General features: G+C 46.6%; 1 protein-coding gene across 2 annotated transcripts in view; it reads left to right on the top strand.

Moving 5' to 3' along the window:
* Window positions 1-14,627: 14,627 nt before the first annotated feature.
* The window catches only part of LOC144504669 (repressor of RNA polymerase III transcription MAF1 homolog), a 50,014-nt gene continuing 41,582 nt past the window's right edge, over window positions 14,628-23,059 (top strand). Inside the window, exon 1 of one of the 2 annotated variants that reach the window (XM_078230371.1) lies at window positions 14,628-15,078. The gene's annotated coding sequence lies outside the window, so the exon portion shown is untranslated. The remainder of the gene's footprint in view (window positions 15,079-23,059) is intronic. The other variant, XM_078230380.1, reaches the window with a different exon arrangement.

The raw sequence follows: 23,059 nt of genomic DNA, 5'->3' as shown, positions 1-23,059 counted from the left end.
AGCTTAGAACATAGAACAGTACAGCACAGAACAGGCCCTTCGGCCCACGATGTTGTGCCGAGCTTTATCTGAAACCAAGATCAAGCTATCCCACTCCCTATCATTCTGGTGTGCTCCATGTGCCTATCCAATAACCGCTTAAATGTTCCTAAAGTGTCTGACTCCACTATCACTGCAGGCAGTCTATTCCACACCCCAACCACTCTCTGCGTAAAGAACCTACCTCTGATATCCTTCCTATATCTCCCATCACGAACCCTATAATTATGCCCCCTTGTAATAGCTCCATCCACCCGAGGAAATAGTCTTTGAACGTTCACTCTATCTATCCCCTTCATCATTTTATAAACCTCTATTAAGTCTCCCCTCAGCCTCCTCCGCTCCAGAGAGAACAGCCTAGCTCCCTCAACCTTTCCTCATAAGACCTACCCTCCAAACCAGGCAGCATGCTGGTAAATCTCCTCTGCACTCTTTCCAGCGCTTCCACATCCTTCTTATAGTGAGGTGACCAGAACTGCACACAATATTCCAAATGTGGTCTCACCAAGGTCCTGTACAGTTGCAGCATAACCCCACGGCTCTTAAACTCCAACCCCCTGTTAATAAAAGCTAACACACTAGAGGCCTTCTTCATAGCTCTATCCACTTGAGTGGCAACCTTTAGAGATCTGTGGATATGGACCCCAAGATCTCTCTGTTCCTCCACAGTCTTCAGAACCCTACCTTTGACCCTGTAATCCACATTTAAATTAGTCCTACCAAAATTAATCACCTCACATTTATCAGGGTTAAACTCCATTTGCCATTTTTCAGCCCAGCTTTGCATCCTATCTATGTCTCTTTGCAGCCTACAACAGCCCTCCACCTCATCCACTACTCCACCAATCTTGGTGTCATCAGCAAATTTACTGATCCACCCTTCAGCCCCCTCCTCTAAGTCATTAATAAAAATCACAAAGCCTCTCTAATCTACCTTCATAATGGAAATCTCTCATCCTGGGGACCATCCTTTCTAAAGTGTGGCGCTCAGAATTGGACGCAATACTCCAGGTTGAGGGAGAACCATAAGACCATACGACATAGGAGGAGAATTAGGCCACTCGGCCCATTGAGTCTGCTCTGCCATTCTATCATGGCTGATATTTTTTCTCATCCCCATTCTCCTGCCTTTTCCCCATAACCCCTGATCCCCTTATTAATCAAGGACCTATCTATCTCTGTCTTAAAGACACTCAATGACCTGGCCTCCACAGCCTTCTGCGGCAAAGAGTTCCACAAGTTCACCACTCTCTGGCTGAAGAAATTCCTCCTCATCTCTGTTTTAAAGGATTGTCCCTTTAGCCTGAGGTTGTGCCCTCTGGTTCCAGTGCTTTATAAATGTTCGCCAAACTTCCTTTCTTTTATCAAAGGGTCTTTGACAAAGGGTCATCTGGACTCGAAACATCACCTCTTTTCTCTCCTTACAGATGCTGCCAGACCCGCTGAGATTTTCCAGCGTTTTCTCTTTCGGTTTCAGATTCCAGCATCCGCAGTAATTTACTTTTATTCCTTTCTTTTTTACTCCATACGCCTTTTTAAAAGTACATTTATGGATGTGGGTGTCACTGATTATGTCAGCATTTATTGCCTATCCCTTGAGACTACTTTCTCAACCTGTTCTGCCACATTTAATGACTTATGCATATAATACACACCTGGGTCCCTCTGCTCCTACACCTCTTTCAGAATTGTACCCATTATTTTATACTGTCTTTTATGTCCTTCCTACCAAAACGTATCACTTCACCATATTAAATTTCATCTGCCACATATCAGCCCATTCCACCAAACTACCTATGCCCTCTTGAAGTATATTATTACCCTCCTCAACTGTTCACAATATTTCCAGGTTTTGTATCATCTGCAATTTGAAATTGTGCCCTACACATTCAAGTCTAGGTCATTAATATAGATCAAGAAAAACAGTGGTTCCAGAATCAACCTCAACACAGTCATAGAGTCATAGAGGTTTACCACGTGGAAACAGGCCCTTTGGCACTTGTCCATGCTGCCCAGTTTTTACCATTAACCTAGTCCCAATCAATATTACCATCCTCTTGTCCAAAAAACAACCATTCACCTCTACTCTCCCAACACTCAGCCAATATCCTATCCATGCCTCTACTGTCCCTTTCATTCCATGGGCTTCAACTTTGCTGACAGGCCTGATCTGTGGCACTCCGTCGGAAGCCTTTTAGACAAAACATTCCATTCATAGACAAGGAAAGGAGAGAGTGCAGAATGTAGTGTTACAGTCATAGCTAGGGTGTAGAGAAAGATCAACTTAATGCAAGGTAAGTCCATTCAAAAATCTGACAGCAGCAGGGAAGAAGCTGTTCTTGAGTCGGTTGGTACGTGACCTCAGACTTTTGTATCTTTTTCCCGATGGAAGAAGGTGAAAGACAGAATGTCCGGGGTGTGTGGGGTCCTTAATTATGCTGGCTGCTTTTCCGAGGCAGCAGGAAGTAGACAGAGTCAATGGACGGGAGGCTGGTTTGAGTGATGGATTGGGCTACATTCATGACCTTTTGTAGTTCCTTGTGGTCTTGGGCAGAGCAGGAGCCATACCAAACTGTGATACAACCGGAAAGAATGCTTTCTATGGCGCATCTGTAAAGGTTGGTGAGAGTCATAGCTGACATTCCAAATTTCCTTAGTCTTCTGAGAAAGTAGAGGCGTTGGTGGGCTTTCTTAACTATAGTGTCGGCATGGAGCGGGGGGGGGGGGGGGGGGGGGGGCAGGACGGGTTATTGGTGATCTGGACACCTAGAAACTTGAAACTCTTGACCATTTCTACTTCATCCTTATTGATGTTGACAGGTATCGACTATTATCAACTTCCTGAAGTCGATAACAATCTCCTTCGATTTACTGACATTGAGGGAGAGATTATTATCATTGCACTATTTCACCAGATTCTCTATCTCTTTCCTGTACTCTGTCTTGTCATCGTTTGAGATCCAACCCACTACAGTGGTGTCATCAGCAAACTTGAAAATCGAATTGGACGGGAATTTGGCCGCACAGTCATAGGTGTATAAGAAGTATAGTAAGGGGTTGAGAACATAGCCTTGTGGGGCACCAGTGTTGAGGATGATTGTGGAGGAGGTGTTGTTGTCTATCCTTACTGATTGTGGTCTGTGAATTAGGAAGATTGGATTGGCAGGAATTGTTTTCTTTGAAACAGAGGCGATTGAGGGGCAATTTAATTGAGGTGCATAAAACTAGATCCTAGAGAGGTCTTAGAGAGAGTAGCTGGAAGCATTTATCTCTGTTCAACAGCAATGTCCATGACCAGAAGGTGTAGATTTTTCACCCAGAGGGTGGTGGGAATCTGGAACTCACTCCCTGAAAGGGTGGTAGAGGTGGGAATCCTCATAACATTTAAGAAGCATTTAGATGAGTACTTGAAATGCTGTAGCACACAAGGCAATGGACCAGGTGCTGGAAAATGGGATTAGAGTAGATTCGGAAACAGAAAATGCACGAGAATCTCAGCAGGTCTGACAGCATCTGTGGAGAGAGGGAATCGGGTTAACATTTCGAGTCAGGATGACCATCCACATTCCAGCATCCAAAGTAATTTGCTTTTATTTTTCAGCAGTCGCTGAAAATAAACACGCAGGTACAGCAGGGATATGGTAAAGAAGGAAAATGGTATGTTGGCCTTCATAGCGAGAGGATTTGAAGATAGGGACAGGGGTGTTTTGCTGCAATTGTACAGGGCGTTGGTGAGGCCACACCTGGAGTATTGTTCCAGTGTCCTTATCTGAGGAAGGATGTCCTTGCTATAGAGGAAGTACAGTGAACGTTTACCAGGCTGATTTCTGGGATGGCAGGTCTGTCGTATGTGGAGAGACTAAGTCGGTGTGAATATAAGTGAATATGTTCACTGGATTGTAGAAGAGTGAGAGGGGATCAAGGGACATGGAGGAGGGAAAGGGGGGAATCAGGATATTGAATTTGATAATCAGTCATGATCAAATGAATGGCGGGGCAGGCTCGAAGGGCCAAATGGCCTCCTCCTGCTTCTAGTTTCTAATGATGTAGAGATGCCGGCGTTGGACTGGGGTAAACACAGTAAGAAGTTTAACAACACCAGGTTAAAGTCCAACAGGTTCATTTGGTAGCAAAAGCCACACAAGCTTTCGGAGCTCTTAGCCCCTTCTTCAGGTGAGTGGGAATTCTGTTCACAAACAGAGCATATAAAGACACAGACTCAATTTACATGAATAATGGTTGGAATGCGAATACTTACAACTAATCAAGTTGGCTCTCTCTAAGACCTCTCTAGGATCTAATTTTATGCACCTCAATTAAATTGCCCCTCAATCGCCTCTGTTTCAAAGAAAACAATTCCTGCCAATCCAATCTTCCTAATTCACAGACCACAGTCAGTAAGGATAGACAACAACACCTCCTCCACAATCATCCTCAACACTGGTGCCCCACAAGGCTATGTTCTCAACCCCTTACTATACTTCTTATACACCTATGACTATGCGGCCAAATTCCCGTCCAATTCGATTTTCAAGTTTGCTGATGACACCACCGTAGTGGGTTGGATCTCAAACGACAACTAATCAAAGACAACTAATCACACGAGGACGGCCTCAACCGGGATATTGGGTTCATGTCACACTATTTGTAACCCCCACAGTTGCGTGGACCTGCAGAGTTTCACTGGCTGTCTTGTCTGGAGACAATACACATCTTTTTAGCCTGTCTTGATGCTCTCTCCACTCACGTTGTTTTGTTTCTTAAAGACTTGATTAGTTGTAAGTATTCGCATTCCAACCATTATTCATGTAAATTGAGTCTGTGTCTTTATATGCTCTGTTTGTGAACAGAATTCCCACTCACCTGAAGAAGGGGCTTAGAGCTCCGAAAGCTTGTGTGGCTTTTGCTACCAAATAAACCTGTTGGACTTTAATCTGGTGTTGTTAAACTTCTTACTCTAGTTTCTAATACAGAAAAGTAGTCTCACAACACGAGGTTAAAGTCCAACAGGTTTATTTGGCAGCATGAGCTTTCGGAGCACTGCCCCTTCATCAGGTGAGTGTAGGATTTGTTTCACAAACAGGGCATATAAAGACACAAACTCAATTACAGAATAATGGTTGGAATGCGAGTCTTAACAGGTAATCAAGTCTTTACAGGTGCATGTGAGTGGAGAGAGGGTTAAGCACATGTTAAAGAGGTGTGAATTGTCTCCAGCCAGGACAGTTAGTGAGATTTTGCAAGCCCAGGCAAGTCGTGGGGGTTACAGATAGTGTGACATGAACCCAAGATCCTGGTTGAGGTCATCCTCATGTGTGCGGAACTTGGCTATCAGTTTCTGCTCAGCGATTCTGCGCTGTGGTGTGTCGTGAAGGCCGCCTTGGAGAACGCTTACCCGAAGATCAGAGACTGAATGCCCTTGACTGCTGAAATGTTCCCCAACAGGAAGGGAACGCTCCTGTCTGGTGTTTGTCGAGCTGTGTCTGTTCATCCATTGTCGTAGCGTCAGCATAGTCTGTCAGGAGATGCGTCAATGCCAGATTCATCAGCCGCACTCACAGGACAGCCCCGAACGTCACCCCAGCACAACGCAACGCCATCCGCGCTCTCAAGACCAACTGCAACATTGTCATCAAACCAGCAAAGGAGGGGTCACTGGCATACTAAACAGATTGGCGGATTGGAAAACGGCTAATGTTACGCCGCTGTTTAAAAAAAGAAATAGACAAAAGGCGGGTAACTACAGGCCAGTTAGCTTAACGTCTGTAGTTGGGAAAATGCTGGAATCCATCATTAAAAAAGAAATAGCAGGCCATCTGGATAAGAATGGTTCGATAAAGCAGACGCAGCATGGATTCATGAAGGGAAAGTCGTGCTTGACGAACTTGTTGGATTTTTATGAAGATGTGACTAGTACGGTTGACGGAGGGGAACCGGTGGATGTGGTGTTTTTGGATTTCCAAAAGGCATTTGATATGGTGCCTCACAAAAGGTCGCTGAAGAAGATTGGGTCACACGGAGTTGGGGGTAGGGTGTTAGCGTGGATTGGGGATTGGCTATCCGACAGGAAGCAGAGAGTTGGAATAAATGGGTGCTTTTCTGGTTGGTGGATAGTAACTAGTGGCGTGCCGCAGGGATCGGTACTGGGGCCTCAACTATTTACCATTTATATAGACGATCTGGAGGAGGGGACTGAGTGTAGGGTAACAAAGTTTGCAGACGACACAAAGATAAGTGGAAAAGTGAATCGTGTGGAGGGCGTAGAAGGTCTGCAGAGAGATTTGGACAGGCTGAGTGAGTGGGCGAGGATCTGGCAGATGGAATATAACGTTGACAAATGTGAGGTTATTCACTTTGCAGGAAATAATAGCAAATTGGATTATTATCTAAATGGAAAAAAATTACAACATGCTACTGTGCAAAGGGACCTGGGGGTGCTTGTGCATGAGACGCAAAAACCCAGTCTGCAGGTGCAACAGGTGATCAAGAAGGCAAATGGGATGTTGGCCTATATCGCAAGGGAGATAGAATATAAAAGCAGAGATGTCCTGCTGCATCTGTACAGGGCATTGGTGAGGCCGCAGCTGGAATACTGTGTGCAGTATTGGTCCCCTTATTTGCGGAAGGATATATTGGCCTTGGAGGGAGTGCAGAGAAGGTTCACCAGGTTGATACGAGAGATGAGGGGTGTTGATTATGAGGAGAGACTGAGCAGATTGGGTTTGTACTCGTTGGAATTATAGAGACCTATAAGATAATGAAGGGGCTGGATAGGGTAGAGGTGGAGAGATTCTTTCCACTTAGAAAGGAAGCTAGAACTAGAGGGCACAGCCTCAAAATAAAGGGGGGTCAGTTTAGGACAGAGTTGAGGAGGAACTTCTTCTCTCAGAGGGTGGCGAATCTCTGGAATTCTCTGCCCACTGAAATAGAACATAGAACATAGAACATTACAGCGCAGAACAGGCCCTTCGGCCCACGATGTTGCACCGACCAGTTAAAAAAAAAACTGTGACCCTCCAACCTAAACCAATTTCTTTTCGTCCATGAACCTATCTACGGATCTCTTAAACGCCCCCAAACTAGGCGCATTTACTACTGATGCTGGCAGGGCATTCCAATCCCTCACCACCCTCTGGGTAAAGAACCTACCCCTGACATCGGTTCTATAACTACCCCCCCTCAATTTAAAGCCATGCCCCCTCGTGCTGGATTTCTCCATCAGAGGAAAAAGGCTATCACTATCCACCCTATCTAAACCTCTAATCATCTTATATGTTTCAATAAGATCCCCTCTTAGCCGCCGCCTTTCCAGCGAAAACAATCCCAAATCCCTCAGCCTCTCCTCATAGGATCTCCCCTCCATACCAGGCAACATCCTGGTAAACCTCCTCTGCACCCTCTCCAAAGCCTCCACATCCTTCCTGTAATGTGGGGACCAGAACTGCACACAGTACTCCAAGTGCGGCCGCACCAGAGTTGTGTACAGTTGCAACATAACGCTACGACTCCTAAATTCAATCCCCCTACCAATAAACGCCAAGACACCATATGCCTTCTTAACAACCTTATCTACTTGATTCCCAACTTTCAGGGATCTATGCACACATACACCTAGATCCCTCTGCTCCTCCACACTATTCAAAGTCCTCCCGTTAGCCCTATACTCAACACATCTGTTATTCCTACCAAAGTGAATTACCTCACACTTCTCCGCATTAAACTCCATCCGCCACCTCTCGGCCCAACTTTGCAACCTGTCTAAGTCTTCCTGCAAACTACGACACCCTTCCTCACTGTCTACCACACCACCGACTTTGGTGTCATCAGCAAATTTGCTAATCCACCCAACTATACCCTCATCCAGATCATTAATAAATATTACAAACAGCAGTGGCCCCAAAACAGATCCCTGAGGTACACCACTTGTAACCGCACTCCATGATGAATATTTACTATCAACCACCACCCTCTGTTTCCTATCCGCTAGCCAATTCCTGATCCAATTTCCTAGATCACCCCCAATCCCATACATCTGCATTTTCTGCAGAAGCCTACCATGGTGAACCTTATCAAACGCCTTACTAAAATCCATATATACCACGTCCACTGCCTTGCCCCCATCCACCTCCTTGGTCACTTTCTCAAAAAACTCAATAAGGTTAGTAAGGCACGACCTACCTGCCACAAAACCATGCTGACTATCACCTATCAATTCATTACTCTCCAAATAACTATAAATCCTATCCCTTATAATTTTTTCCAACATCTTGCCGACAACAGAAGTGAGACTCACCGGTCTATAATTCCCGGGGAAGTCTCTGTTCCCCTTCTTAAACAATGGGACAACATTCGCTAACCTCCAATCTTCTGGTACTATACCAGAGGCCAATGACGACCTGAAGATCAGAGCCAGAGGCTCTGCAATCACTTCTCTTGCCTCCCAGAGAATCCTTGGATAAATCCCATCCGGACCAGGGGATTTATCTATTTTCAGACCCTCCAGAATATCCTGCACATCCTCCTTATCAACTGTAATACTGTCTATTCTACTCCCTTGCAACCCAGTGTCCTCCTCAGCTATATTCATGTCCCCTTGCGTGAACACCGAAGAGAAATATTGGTTCAATGCTTCACCAATCTCCTCCGGTTCCACACATAACTTCCCTCTGCCATCTATAACTGGCCCTAAACTTGCCCTAACCAACCTTCTGTTCTTGACATACCTATAGAACGCCTTAGGATTCTCTTTAACCCTATCCGCCAAAGTCTTCTCATGTCCCCTTTTAGCCCTTCTAAGCTCGCTCTTCAACTCCCTCTTAGCCAATCTAAAGCTTTCTAGTGCACTACCCGAGTGCTCACGTCTCATCCGAACATAAGCCTCCTTTTTCTTTTTAACCAACAAAGAAACTTTTTTGGTGCACCACGGTTCCCTAGCCCTACCAATTCCTCCTTGCCTGACAGGGACATACCTATCACAGACTCGCAGTAGCTGCTCCTTGAAAAAACTCCACATGTCGGACGTTCCCAGTCCCTGTAATCTCCTAGTCCAACCTATGTTTCCTAATTCTCTCCTAATAGCCTCATAATTACCCTTCCCCCAGCTAAAACCACTGGCCCGAGGTTCATGCCTATCCCTTTCCATCACTAAGGTGAACGTAACCGAATTGTGGTCACTATCACCAAAATGCACACCAACTTCCAAGTCTAGCACCTGGTCTGGCTCATTTCCCAGCACCAGATCCAATATAGCCTCACCTCTAGTTGGCCTGTCTACATACTGAGTCAAAAAACCTTCCTGCACGCTTTGAACAAAAACTGACCCCTCTAACGAGCTAGAGCTATAACAATTCCAGTCAATATTAGTCAAGTTAAAATCCCCCATAACAATTGCCCTATTACTTTCACTCCTAAGCAGGATTGACTCCGCAATCCTTTCCTCAACCTCTCTAGAACTTTTAGGAGGTCTATAAAAGACTCCCAACAGGGTGACCTCTCCTCTCCTATTTCTAATCTCCGCCCATACTACCTCAACAGATAAGTCCTCATCAAACCTCCTCTCTGACACTGTGATACAATCTCTGACCAATAATGCTACCCCTCCCCCTCTTCTACCTCCTTCCCTACTTCGACTAAAACATTTGAACCCCGGGACCTGCAGCATCCATTCCTGCCCCTGCTCTATCCATGTCTCTGAAATAGCCACAACATCGAAGTCCCAGGTACTGATCCACGCTGCAAGTTCACCCACTTTATTGCGAATACTCCTGGCATTGAAGTATACACATTTCAAACCCTGCTCCACCCCACCTCTGCAATGCCGTGCATTGCAGTCCCCATCCATGCATCCCTCACTTTCAGCCCCACTACTCAGGATCCCTCCCCCCCCCCGAATCAGTTTAAACCTCCCTGCATGGCCTTAGCAAATTTACCCCCCAGGATATTGGTCCCCTTCTGATTAAGGTGTAGACCATCCTTCTCATAGAGGTCACACCTTCCCCAGTACGAGCCCCAATTGCTTAAGTACCTGAATGGTGGAGGCTACCTCGTTGAATATGTTAAATCACGGATAGATGGATTCCTGATCGGTCAGGGAATTAGGGGTTATAGGGATCAGGCGGGTAAGTGGAACTGATCCACTTCAGATCAGCCTTTATCTTATTGAATGGCGGGGCAAGCTCGAGGGGCTAGATGGCCTACTCCTGCTCCTATTTCTTATGTTCTTATGTTCTTTAGAACGGATTACTACAAAGAAGTGTACCGACAACTGAACAACGAGGAACACTACAGACAGTTACCCACAGAACCGACCAAAGAACACACCTGTCAACTCAACAGACTGATCAAGATCTTTGATCCGGACCTTCAGAGCACCATCCATGCTCTCATCCCACGTACTCCTCACGTTGGAGATCTTTACTGTCTCCTGAAGATACACAAGGCCAATACACCTGGCCGTCGTATCGTATCAGGCAATGGGACCCTGTGTGAGAACCTCTCTGGCCACGTTGAGGGCATCCTGAAACCTATCGTACAAAGAACCCCCAGCTTCTGTCGCGACACTACGGACTTCTCACAGAAACTCAGCACACATAGAGCAGTTGAACCAGGAACACTCCTTGTCACAGTGGATGTCTCGGCACTCTATACCAGCATCCCCCACTACGACGGCATTGCTGCAACTGCCTCAGTACTCAATGCCAACAACTGCCAATCTCCAGTTGTTCGCAATTCTACAACTCATCCGCTTCATCCTGGACCACAATGTCTTCACCTTCAAAAACCAGTCCTTCATCCAGACACATGGAACAGCCATGGGGACCAAATTTGCACCTCAATATGCCAACATCTTCATGCACAGGTTCGAACAAGACCTCTTCACCGCCCAGGATCTTCAACCGATGCTATACACTAGATACATCGATGACATTTTCTTCCTTTGGACTCATGGTGAACAATCACTGAAACAACTACATGATGACATCAACCAGTTCCATCCCACCATCAGACTCACCATGGACTCCTCTCCGGAATCGGTTGCATTCTTGGACACACACATCTCCATCAAGGACGGTCACCTCAGCACTTCACTGTACCGCAAGCGCCTGGATAACCTCACGATGCTCCATTTCTCCAGCTTCCAGCCTAAACACATTAAAGAAGCCATCCCCTACAACCTCTCCATATACACAGGATCTGCTCAGATGAGGAGGACACTACAGACACCTACAGACGCGGAAAGACGCCCTCGTAAGAACAGGATATGGCGCCCAACTCATTGATCCACAGTTCCACCACGCCACAGCGAAAAACCGTACCGACCTCCTCAGAAGACAAACACAGGACATGACAGACAGAGTACCCTTCGTCGTCCAGTATTTCCCCGGAGCGGAGAAGCTATGACATCTTCTCTGGAGTCTTCAACGTGTCATCGATGAAGACGAACATCTTGCCAAGAACATGCCCACACCCCCACTACTTGGCTTCAAACAACCGCGCAACCTCAGACTATTGTACGCAGCAAACTACCCAGCCTTCAGGAGAACAGTGACCACAACACCACACAACCCTGCCACAGCAACCTCTGCAAGACGTGCTGGATCATTGACACGGATGCCATCATCTCACGTGAGAACACCATCCACCAGGTACACGGTACATACTCTTGTGACTCGGCCAACATTGTCTACCTGATATGCTGCAGGAAAGGATGTCCCGAGGCTTGGTACATTGGGGAGACCATGCAGACGCTACGACAATGGATGAATGGACACAGCTCGACAATCACCAGGCAGGTGACAATCACCTTCCTGTCGGGGAAAACATCGTAAGAAGTTTAACAACACCAGGTTAAAGTCCAACAGGTTTATTTGGTAGCAAAAGCCACACAAGCTTTCGGAGCTCCAAGCCCCTTCTTCAGGTGAGTGTATAATGGTCATAATGACACTCACCTGAAGAAGGGGCTTGGAGCTCCGAAAGCTTGTGTGGCTTTTGCTACCAAATAAACCTGTTGGACTTTAACCTGGTGTTGTTAAACTTCTTACTGTGTTTACCCCAGTCCAACGCCGGCATCTCCACACGGGGAAAACTTCAGCAGTCAAGGGCATTCAGCCTCTGATCTTTGGGTAAGCGTTCTCCAAGGCGGCCTTCACAACACACGACAATGCAGAATCACTGAGCAGAAACTGGTAGCCAAGTTCCGCACACAAGAGGACGGCCTCACCCGGGATCTTGGGCTCATGTCACACTATCTGTAACCTCCGCGACTTGCCTGGGCTTGCAAAATCTCACTAACTGTCCTGGCTGGAGACAATACACTTCTCTTTAACCTGTGCTTAACACCCTCTCCACTCGTATTGTTTTACCTGTAAAGACTTGATTACCTGTTAAGATTCCCATTCCAACCATTATCTTGTAATTGAGTTTGTGTCTTTATATGCCCTGTTTCTGAAACAAATCCTACACTCACCTGATGCATTTTGGAGGATCTAATACAGATAGGAAATATACAGTAAATGGAAGAACCCTTAGGAGTATTGATAGGCAAAGGGATCTGGGTGTACAGGTACACAGGTCACTGAAAGTGGCAATGCAGGTGGAGAAGGTAGTCAAGAAGGCATATGCCATGCTTGCCTTCATCGGCCGGGGTATTGAATTAAAAAATTGGCAAGTCATGTTGACGCTTTATAGAACCTTAGTGAGACCGCACTTGGAATATAGTGTTCAATTCTGGTTGCCACACTACCAGAAGGATGTGGAGGCTTTGGAGAGGGTACAGAAAAGATTTACCAGGATGTTGCCTGGTATGGAGGGCATTAGCTATGAGGAGAGGTTGGAGAAACTTGGTTTGTTCTCACTGGAGCGATGGAGGTTGAGGGGAGACCTGATAGAAGTCGACAAGATTATGAGAGGCATGGACACAGTGGATAGTCAGAAGCTTTTTCCCAGGGTGGAAGAGTCAATTACTGGGGGGCATAGGTTTAAGGTGTGAGGGGCAAGTGTTAATAGAGATGTACGAGGCAGATGTTTTACACAGAGAGTGGTGGGTGCCTGGAACTTGTTGCCGGGGGAGGTAGTGGAAGCGGATACGGTAGTGGCTTTTAAGGGGCGTCTTGATAAGTACATGAATCAGAATCAGAATCCTACAGTGCAGAAAGAGGCCATTCGGCCCATCGAGTCTGCACCAACCACAATCCCACCCAACCCCTATCCCTACATATTTTACCCAATAATCCCTCTAACCTATGCATCCCAGGACACTAAGGGGCAATTTAGAATGGCCAATCAACCTGGCTCGCACATCTTTGGACTGTGGGAGGAAACCGGAGCACCCGGAGGAAACCCACGCAGACACAGGGAGAATGTGCAAACTCCACACAGACAGTGACCCGAGCCGGGATTCGAATCCAGGTGCCTGGAGCTGTGAAGCAGCAGTGCTAACCATTGTGCTACCGTGCCTCGCGTGCGAATGAGATGGGAATAGAGGGATATGGTCCCCGGAAGGGTCGGGGGTTTTAGTTAAGTCAGGCAGCATGGTCTGTGCAGGCTTGGAGGGCCAAAGAGCCTGTTTCTGTGCTGATGAAGGGGCACGGTTCCGAAAGCTGACGCTACCAAATAAACCTATTGGGCTTTAACCTGGTGATTGTGAGATACTTACTTTTCTGTGCCTACCCCAGTCCAACGGCCGGCATCTCCACATCATTAATGCTGAAAATGCTGGACGATCTGACAGCATCCGTGGGGAGAGAATAGAGTATGAAGTCTTAGTGTGACTTCTTACTGTGCTCACCCCAGTCCAACCCCCGCATCTCCACATCATACAGCCAACGTTTGGGGTCTGGATGACCCTGTGTTTGAGCTGTCAGACCTGCTGAGATTTTCCAGCATTTTGTTTCTATTTCAGATTCCAGCATCCACAGTATTTTATTTTTATTCTAGTTTCTAATAGGTAGGTGTTTGAGGGACGTCACACACTTGGATGGGCTGAACGGTCTCTTTCTGTGCTAGCACGAACAAAATGGACCGAGCGGACTGTTTATTTTCCACGACTTTTGAAGCGGTGCACCTTGTATATGTGTGTGTGGAGGTTGTTTGGAGGCTCTGTACTCACTAATCCATTGGGAAGGAGCTGTGTGAGTCTGGATGTTTTTCTGGATTAACTGTCCATCCGCCCCCTCCGCAACACCCACACAGCGGAGTGCCTGTGATTGACAGCGTCCTCAGCCAGTCAAAGGCGAGATAGCCATGTCAATCACAACAACTGGGGGCGGGCTCGGAGCCGCTAACCAATCGCCTCGTTGGGATCGACATAATGAGATGCAGTGGGCGTGGCTAACGGGCGTTGCGCGTGAGCGAATTCAAATACCCGCCTCGTCAACGGCCACCCGGGACCCCTGACTGACAGCTCTCCCAGCCAATGGGAGCCAAGCCCCGCTCCCATTCGCCCTGACCGACAGCTCTCCCAGCCAATGGGAGCCAATCCCCGCCCCCATTCACCTTGAGTGACGGCACTCCTGCCCAGTTAGCAGGCGGAGGGAAGGTGGGCCTCGCCGCCATTGGGTGGGGTGGGGTTGATGGTAACCGCCCTCTGTCTATAAAGGTGGGACAGCGGCTGGGGGTCGGAGAGGCCGATCGATCGGGATCGGTTTGAAGAGGGTTGTGAGGAGGAAAGGAAAGCGGAGGGAGAAGCAGCAGCAGCAGCAGCGGCACTCGCAGCAGCAGGGTTCGGTGATTGTGTGTGGAAGCTCGGGCTGTGATGGTTCCCCAGGCCGCTCCCCGTTCCCGCCGCCCGGCCTCTTCGTGTCGCTGCGCCCCGCGCTCGCTCTGTTTCCACCCGCGGCACTTCATCATCATCAGCAGCAGCAGCAACTCGAGAACGGCGGCCACCGCCTTACCCTGCAGAGACGGCGCTTCGAGTAGGCCCTCCTCCGCCTGAAGAGAGCCCCAGGACACCGAGAGAGAGAGAGAGACAGACAACAGAGACCCCGACCAGGGAGGAGGCCCAGGCCGGCCCTGCCACTGCAACCCTTCAGGGTCCGCCAGGTAAGGAGCCCCCCCCAGCCCCGCAGAGCCTCAGTGAGGAGCCCGGGGCGCAGACACTGCCCCCTCTGTCTGTCAGGGACTGTTTACAATGACACTGATAGAGGGGTATCTACAGGGGGTGGGGGGAGGCTGCAGCATACAGCAGGAGGCCATTCGGCCCATCCAGTCTGCACTGACTCTGACAGAGTATTTTAGCCAGCCTGCACATTCACCATGACTAATCTAATCCAATCTGCAGATAAAGGCAATTACTCTTTGGGTGCAGGAATCTGAAACCAAAACAGAAAATGCTGGCGAAACAGCCAGGGAACTGGGGTTTGATTCCAGCCTTGGGTGACTGTGCGAGCTCTGAACAGACCAGCGTTGTCATATATATTAATATACAGTGAAAAATATTGTTTCTTGTGTACTATACAGAAAAAGTGTACTGTTCATAGAGAGGGAAAGGATAGGGTGTAGAATGTACTGTTAGTCATAGCTAGGGTGTAGAGAAAGATCAACTTAATGTGAGGTAGATCCATTCAAAAGTCTGACAGCAGCAGGGAAGAAGCTGTTCTTGAGTCGGGTGGCATGTGACCTCAGATATTTGTATCTTTTCCCCGAAGGAAGTAGGTGGAAGAGTCCGGGTGCGTGGGTTCCTTTAATTATGCTGGCTGTTTTGCCGAGGCAGTGGGAAGTGTGGACAGAGGCAATGGATGGGAGGCTGGTTTACTTGATGGATTGGGCTACATTCATGACCTTTTGTAGTTCCTTGAGGTCTTGGGCAGAGCAGGAGCTATAGTCAGTTGTGATACAACCAGAAAGAAAACTTTCTATGGTGCATCTGAAAGTTGGTGAGAGTCGTAGCTGACATGCCACATTTCCTTAGTCTTCTGAGAAAGTTGAGGCGTTAGTGGGCTTTCTTAACTGTGGTGTCGGCATGGGGGGACCAAGACAGGTTGTTGGTGATCTGGACACCTAAAAACCTGAAGCTCTCGACCCTTTCTACTTCGTCCCCTTTGTCAGCAAGGGCATGTTCGCCACTACGCTTCCTGAAGTCGATGATAATCTCCTTCGTTTTGTTGACATTCTTTGTGTGGGTTTCCCCTGGGTGCTCCAGTTTCCTCCCACGGATGAGAGTTAGGTTGATTGGCCATGCTAAATTGCCCCTTAGTGTCAGGGGGGTTAGCGGGGTAAATTGTTGGGGTCTGACAACATCTGAGGAGAGAGAATAGAGTCAATATTTCAAGTCAGGATGACCCATCAGAGCCTTTTTCTTGGGTCATCCTGACTTGAAACATTGGCTCTATTCTCTCTCAGATGCTGTCAGACCCAAGACCATAAGACATTGGAGCAGATTTAGGCCACCCTCAGCCCATCAAGGGCTCTGCCATTCAATCATGGCTGATCTTTTTCTCATCCCCATTCTCCTGCCTTTTCCCCATTACCCCTGATACCCTTATTAATCAAGAACCTATCTATCTCTGCCTTAAAGACACTCAATGACCTGGCCTCCACAGCCTTCTGCAGCAAAGAGTTCCACAGATTCACCACTCTCTGGCTGACCTGAGTTTCTCCAGCATTTTCTGTTTTCCGTTTAACCTGTACATCTTTGGAGTGGGAAGAAACTGGAGCACCTGGAGGAAACCCATGCAGACATGGGGAGAAGGCTGGAATTGAACCTGGGTCCCAGGTGCTGAAAGGCAGCAGTGATACCCATTGCTGCCAATGTGTGGCAGGGGGGTGGGGGAGATGTGATGTGCAGGCAGGTTAGAGGTTGATGAATAAAGAACTAAGTTTATTTATTAGTGTCACAAGTAGGCTTACATTAACACTGCAATGAAGTTGCTGTGAAAATCCCCTAGTCTCCACACTCTGGTGCCTGTTCGGGTACACTGAGGGAGAATTTAGCATGGCCAGTGCACTTAACAAGCATGTCTTTCAGACTGGGAGGAAACCGGAGCACCCGGAGGAAACCCACGCAGACACAGGGAGAATGTGCAGACTCCACACACAGTGACCCACTGTGCCACCGTGCTGCCCCTAGCTAGTAATGATTTTGCTGTTTGTACACAATACAATGATTAGTGTTGGTGATCCCAAACCAAGAAAACTCTATTGGTCGTGGTCAATTGATTTGAGATGTGTTTGGGTCTCCCCAGATGGTTTTGAATTCTGCTGACTGCACTTTGCCTGATTTTTAACCTCCCGTCTGCAGAATAAATTGCTGATTAAGTTGAATAAGCCCATGTAAACAAATATAAACGAGCAAAACTGCTGTTGGAAATCTGGAATTGAAAAATGAACAAACAACTCAGCAGATTAAGTAAAATGCAGAGAATAGAAGGGTTAATATTTCAGAAATTGCTGACAATGACAGGAACTCCAATGGTGTCTGGAGACCTTGAACAAAAATAGGAACTGTCAGTAACACTTATTGTCAGTGTTTGGAGTTTTAACAAGCACTTGTAGAAATACTGTAAAGGTAAGTGAATATTCGTCACAAACTGCAGCTAATTGTGGGCCACGAATAACTGGACTGAACATCAAACTGCAAGTCTGGCAAGCCTGCATCATCTTCACACTCTACAGTGGGGAGACCTGGATATGTGCTAAGTGGGAGAAAAGGTTGATCAGTTTCTGCCTTGCTGTCTCAGATATATCCTTGACATCTTTAGTGGGAGAAGGTCACCAGCTAAAGTCCTGGAGCATGCAGATTCTACCAGTGTACAATCCTTGCTAGGCTCTTTGGATGATGGCTACACACACAGACCTCTTGTACAGTGAAGTGGCCAGTGGGCTATGACCTCCAGGGTGTTCACACCTCCAGTGCAAAGATACCTGCAAGCAAGATATGAAGATGGTGGACATTGAGACCAGTAACTGCCAAACAATTGTTGATGGCTAAGACCTCAGCAGGCTGGTGAGATATTGGAAGAGGCAAGCAGAAACAGAAGCTCACCTTTCCAAGAAGATGACCCAGTGAAAATATGCCTGCACAACCTTGCCCCATAATTTGATTTATTATTGTCACATGTATTGCTATACAGTGAAAAGTATGGTTTCTTGCGCACTATATAATCAAAGCATACCATTCATAGAGAAGGAAAGAGCAGAATGTAGTGTTATAGCTAGGATGTAGAGAAAGGTCAGCTTAATGCAAGGTAGGTCTGTTTAGAAGTCTGGCAGCAAGGAAGAAGCTGAGTCAGTTGGTACGTGATCTCAGACTTTCGTATCTTTTCCTGATGGAAGAAGGTGGAAGAGTGTATATCCAGGGTGTGTGGGGGACCTTGATTATCCTGACTGCTTTTCCAAGGCAGCGGGAAGTGTAGACGGAGTCAATGGATGGGAGGCTGGATTGCGTGATGGACTGGGCTGCATTCAGAGCCCTTTGTAGTTTCTTGGCGTCTTGGTCAGAGCAGGAGCCATAACAAGCTGTGATATATCCAGAAAGGATGCGGTCTATGGTGCATCTATAGAAGTTGGTGAGAGTTGTAGCGGACGTGCTGAATTTCTTGGCCTCCTGAGAGAGAGATGTTGGTGAGCTTTCTTAACTGTCATGTGGAGGGACCAGGACAGGTTGCAGGTGATCTGGACACCTAATCTTGAAGCTCTCGACCATTTCTACTTCATCCGTGTTGATGTATATAGGGGCATGTCCTCCTCTCAACTTCCTGAAGTCAATGATTATCTCCTTCATTTTACTGACATTGAGGGGAGAGATTGTCATCGCACCAGTTCATCAGCTTCTCTCTCTCTTTCTGAACTCTGCCTCATTGTTTGAGATCCGACCCACTGCAGCGTGTCATCAGAAAATCGAGTTGGAGGGAAATTTGGTCACAGTCATAGGTGTATAAGAGTATAGTAAGGGGCTGAGGGCACAGCCTTGTTGGGCTCCAGTATTGATGATCATGGAGGAGGTGTTGCCTATCCTTACTGATTGAAGTCTGTGGCTTAGTAAGTCCAGGCTCCAGAACTGGGGGTCATAGTTTGAGGATAAGGGGTAAACTTTTTAGAACTGAGGTGAGGAGAAATTTCTTCACCCAGAGGGTGGTGAGTGTGTGGAATTCACTGCCACAGAATGAAGTTGAGGCTAAAATGTTGTCTGATTTCAAGAAGAAATTAGATATAGCTCTTTAGGTTAGTGATATGGGAGGAAGGCGGATCAGGATATTGAATTTGATCTGCCATGATCAAAATGAATTGCAGAGGAGGTGCGAAGGGCTGAATGGCCTGCTCCTGCTTCTAGTCTCTATGTTGTCTACACATAACACCCCCACAATAATATGCCTTCCCAGTCCACTGTCTTGTGCAGCAGAGAATGCATGAGTGGGGCTCCTGAGTGAGACACAGGCAATGCTTAACGCAGAGTTTGTTGTTTTGCAAGATGGAAAGCTTTCCTAGGTAGAAATACTGAGTAAAATATTCATGATCCTGGCTCTGAATGTTTGGGATTTTTATCTAGATTAACAAACGCTAGGGTATGATTGTAATGCTGTCATACACAGCCTTGACCAGAGCTGAAAGCAGTGTTTTCTAGTGTGAAGGTGTTAATAATTAAACCACCAGGGAACGAATGTTAGCAGAAGCTGTTTGATCTGATCGTGCATTAATAGGAGGTGGTTGTAATTCTGTTGAAAAATGAAAACCATCACATTAAAAGTGGGCAATGATAATCAACAGGTGCTGAGATAATGTTCCTACAGGACATGCATTTATAGCGACTAATAATACTGTTTGGGGGGGGGGAAGGACAAGCAGTGATGTCTCCAGTGGCTTTGGGGCAGTAGTACGTTCGTAAATGTTCTGAAATTGTTATCAGAAGCTGGTACTTAGCTATTCTTGGCACAGTACTGCTGAGAATGACAGCAATAAAACAATAAATGAAGTGCAAGTGTAGTCCTTGATATGTTCCTGCAAGTGTATCAGTAGGTGCAGTCGGTTTAGCTCAGTTGGCTGGATTGCTGGTTTGTGATGCAGTGACATGGGTTCAATTCCCATACTGGCTGAGGTTATTTGTGAAGGCTCTGCCTTCTCAACCTTGTCCCTCACCTGAGGTGTGGTAATCCATGGGTTAAATTACCACCTGTCACAGACAATGGTCCTCTGGGACTTTGCAGCCCTATAAAGCTGCAGTGATTGGGGCTATAGTTCAGCTGATAAGGTGCATGGAATCCACGGTAATGACAGTAAGATTTTATTACTTGCTCTCTATTTGACTGACAGTTGGTATCGCTATACCCCTTCGCATTTGTGTTGACCTGCCCACTGAATATTTGAAATGATCTGAATACAAAGAATTATTCTTGTGTATTGTTGAAGCTTCTTGTTTTGCACTCATCAAGACAGGCAAAAAGGATGCTGATCAATTGAGAAGTCAACTGCTTGCATTGCCATGAAGACCACATGCGTTTCCCAAGTTCCTGGGTAATTCAAAGAAGGTGCAAGACTTATTCCTTTTGGTGGCAGAGAACCCTGCAGATGTCTTTTCCAGCATGTGTTAATGAGCGTGTTACAAACGCGACTGATTATCAGTTAATGGAGCTATTACACACCCAGGATTGGTTCAAGTGCCGTCCAATCCTGGAATCATATCTAATAAGACTCTGACCTGGTGGTGACCCAGTGGACCCCAACACACAGACCCAGCCACCGGCTCATTTGTGACCACAACCACAGGGATGTCATCCACTTACCGGCCTTTGACCTGTCCATGCCAGAGCATGGTCTGGGTATCCACCAACTGGCAAAGCCAAACCGCAGTCCAACAGCGACCCGGAATACCTGACCGTGCAGACCCATCTACCGACGCAGGAACCACAAGCAAAGCAACAAATCCTCCATCCACACACTGACCAGAGCAAATAACTTCAGTGGACACAACTATACCTTAACACAAACTACTCTCTCCGTCTCCCAGGCTCAAAAAAGCAGTCGCTCCAGGAAACATGGAGAATGTGCAGACCTGCACACAGTCCCAAAGTCCCCCTCCCCAGCTTGCTGCTTGCAAATGTCCACTCTCTGGCTAGACAGATTTATAGCCAAACTCACTTTCCAGTGGATAACCATCCAATATGCCATCTGAAGTTAAGTTTTTTTGTGATATTACACTGAGGAAGCATGGGAAAATATTTGGAACAGAAAGTATTTTCCCACACTTTGTTCTATTTACAAGCTGCAGAGACCTCCATGGGGACAAAAGATTCAGCACAATCTCCAAAGTATTTTAGTCTTATCAAGCCTCTGGGCTCTTGGTTACAGAGCTTGCAAACACCAAGGAACTACCATCTTCGGGATAACTGCCATGTAATGATATGCCATTGCTTGCCGACAGTTTTGTACACTGAGCTATTTTGCTGTAATGTGAGGTGGTGATTTTCTGTAAATGCTTCCTAATCCTAGCCTCCAATGCCAAAGCAAAATACTACAGTTGTTGGAAATCTGATCTCTAAGAAACAAATGTTGGCAATACTGAAATCAAAATAAAAACTGCTGGATAAACTCAGCAGGTATGGTAGTATCTGTGGAGAATCAAAGATATCCTTCTACGCAGTCTGGAGTCACATGAGTTAGTCCAAATTTCCAGCAACCGCAGTATTTGGCTTTTATTTTCGATGGCAATACTGAGCAGTTAAAGCAGCATCTGTGGAGTGGAGAGAAAAACGTTACCAGTTCATCAATAGTCATGGGTGAGGTACCTGAAGATTGGAGAGTGGCAAAAGTTGTGCCTTTGTCTGAAAAGGGCTGCAGGGAAAAGCCTGGGAACTACAGGCCAGTGAGCCTCACATCTGTGGTGGGTCAGTTGTTGGAAGGTATTTTGCGAGATAGGATCTACAGGCATTTAGAGACGCAAGGACTGATTAAGGACAGTCAGCATGGCTTTGAGAGTGGAAAATCATGTCTCTCAAATTTCATTGAATTTTTGAAGGGGTAACCAAGAAGGTAGATGAGGGCAGTGCAGTTGATGTTGTCTACATGGACATTAGCAAGGCCTTTGACAAGGTACCGCATGGTACGTTGTTGCATAAGGTTAAATCTCACGGGACCCAGGGTGAGGTATCTAAATGGATACAAAATTAGCTTCTTGACAGAAGCCAGAGGGTGGTTGTAGAGAATTGTTTTTCAAACTGGAGGCCTGTGACCAGCGGTGAGCCTCAGGGATCAGTGCTGGGTCCACTGTTTGTCATTTATATTAATGATTTGGATGAGAATATAGGAGGCATGGTTAGTAAGTTTGCAGATGACACCAAGATTGGTGGCATAGTGGACAGTGAAGAAAGTTATCTCTGATTGCAACGAGATCTTGATCAATTGGACCAGTGGGCTGACGAATGGCAGATGGAGTTTAATTTAGACAAATGCGAGGTGATGCATTTTGGTAGATTGAACCAGGGCAGGACTTGGGTTAATGGTAGGGTGTTGGGAGAGTTACAGAACAAAGAGATTTAGGGGTACATGTTCATAGCTCCTTGAAAGTGGTGTCACAGGTGGACAGAGTGGTGAAGAAGGCATTCTTCACCAAGCATGCTTGGTTTTATCGGTCAGAACATTGAATACAGGAGTTGGGACGTCTTGTTAAAGTTGTACAAGACATCGGTAAGGCCACACTTGGAATACTGCGTGCAATTCTGGTCACCCTATTATAGAAAGGATATTATTAAACTAGAAAGAATGCAGAAAAGATTTACTAGGATGCTATCGGGACTTTGGTCTATAAAATAATGAGGGGTGTAGACAAGGTAGATAGTCAATGTCTTTTCCCAAAGGTAAGGGAGTCCAAAACTGGAGGGCATAGATTTAAGGTGAGATGTGTTCAGAGGCAATTTTTTCACACAGGGTGGTGTCTGGAACAAGCTGCTAGAGGTAGTAGTAGAGGCGGGTACAATTTTGTCTTTTAAAAAGCATTTAGATAGTTACATGGGTACGATGGGTATAGAGGGATATGGGCCAAATGTGGGCAATTGGGATTAGCTTGGGAGTTTTAAAAAAAAAAATAAGGGCA

This window comes from Mustelus asterias, chromosome 2, assembly GCF_964213995.1.
Source record: "Mustelus asterias chromosome 2, sMusAst1.hap1.1, whole genome shotgun sequence".
NCBI classification, from domain to species: Eukaryota; Metazoa; Chordata; class Chondrichthyes; order Carcharhiniformes; family Triakidae; genus Mustelus; species Mustelus asterias.
Note: the sequence above shows the minus strand (reverse complement) of the source record. Positions and strands in the feature narration are given on the sequence as shown.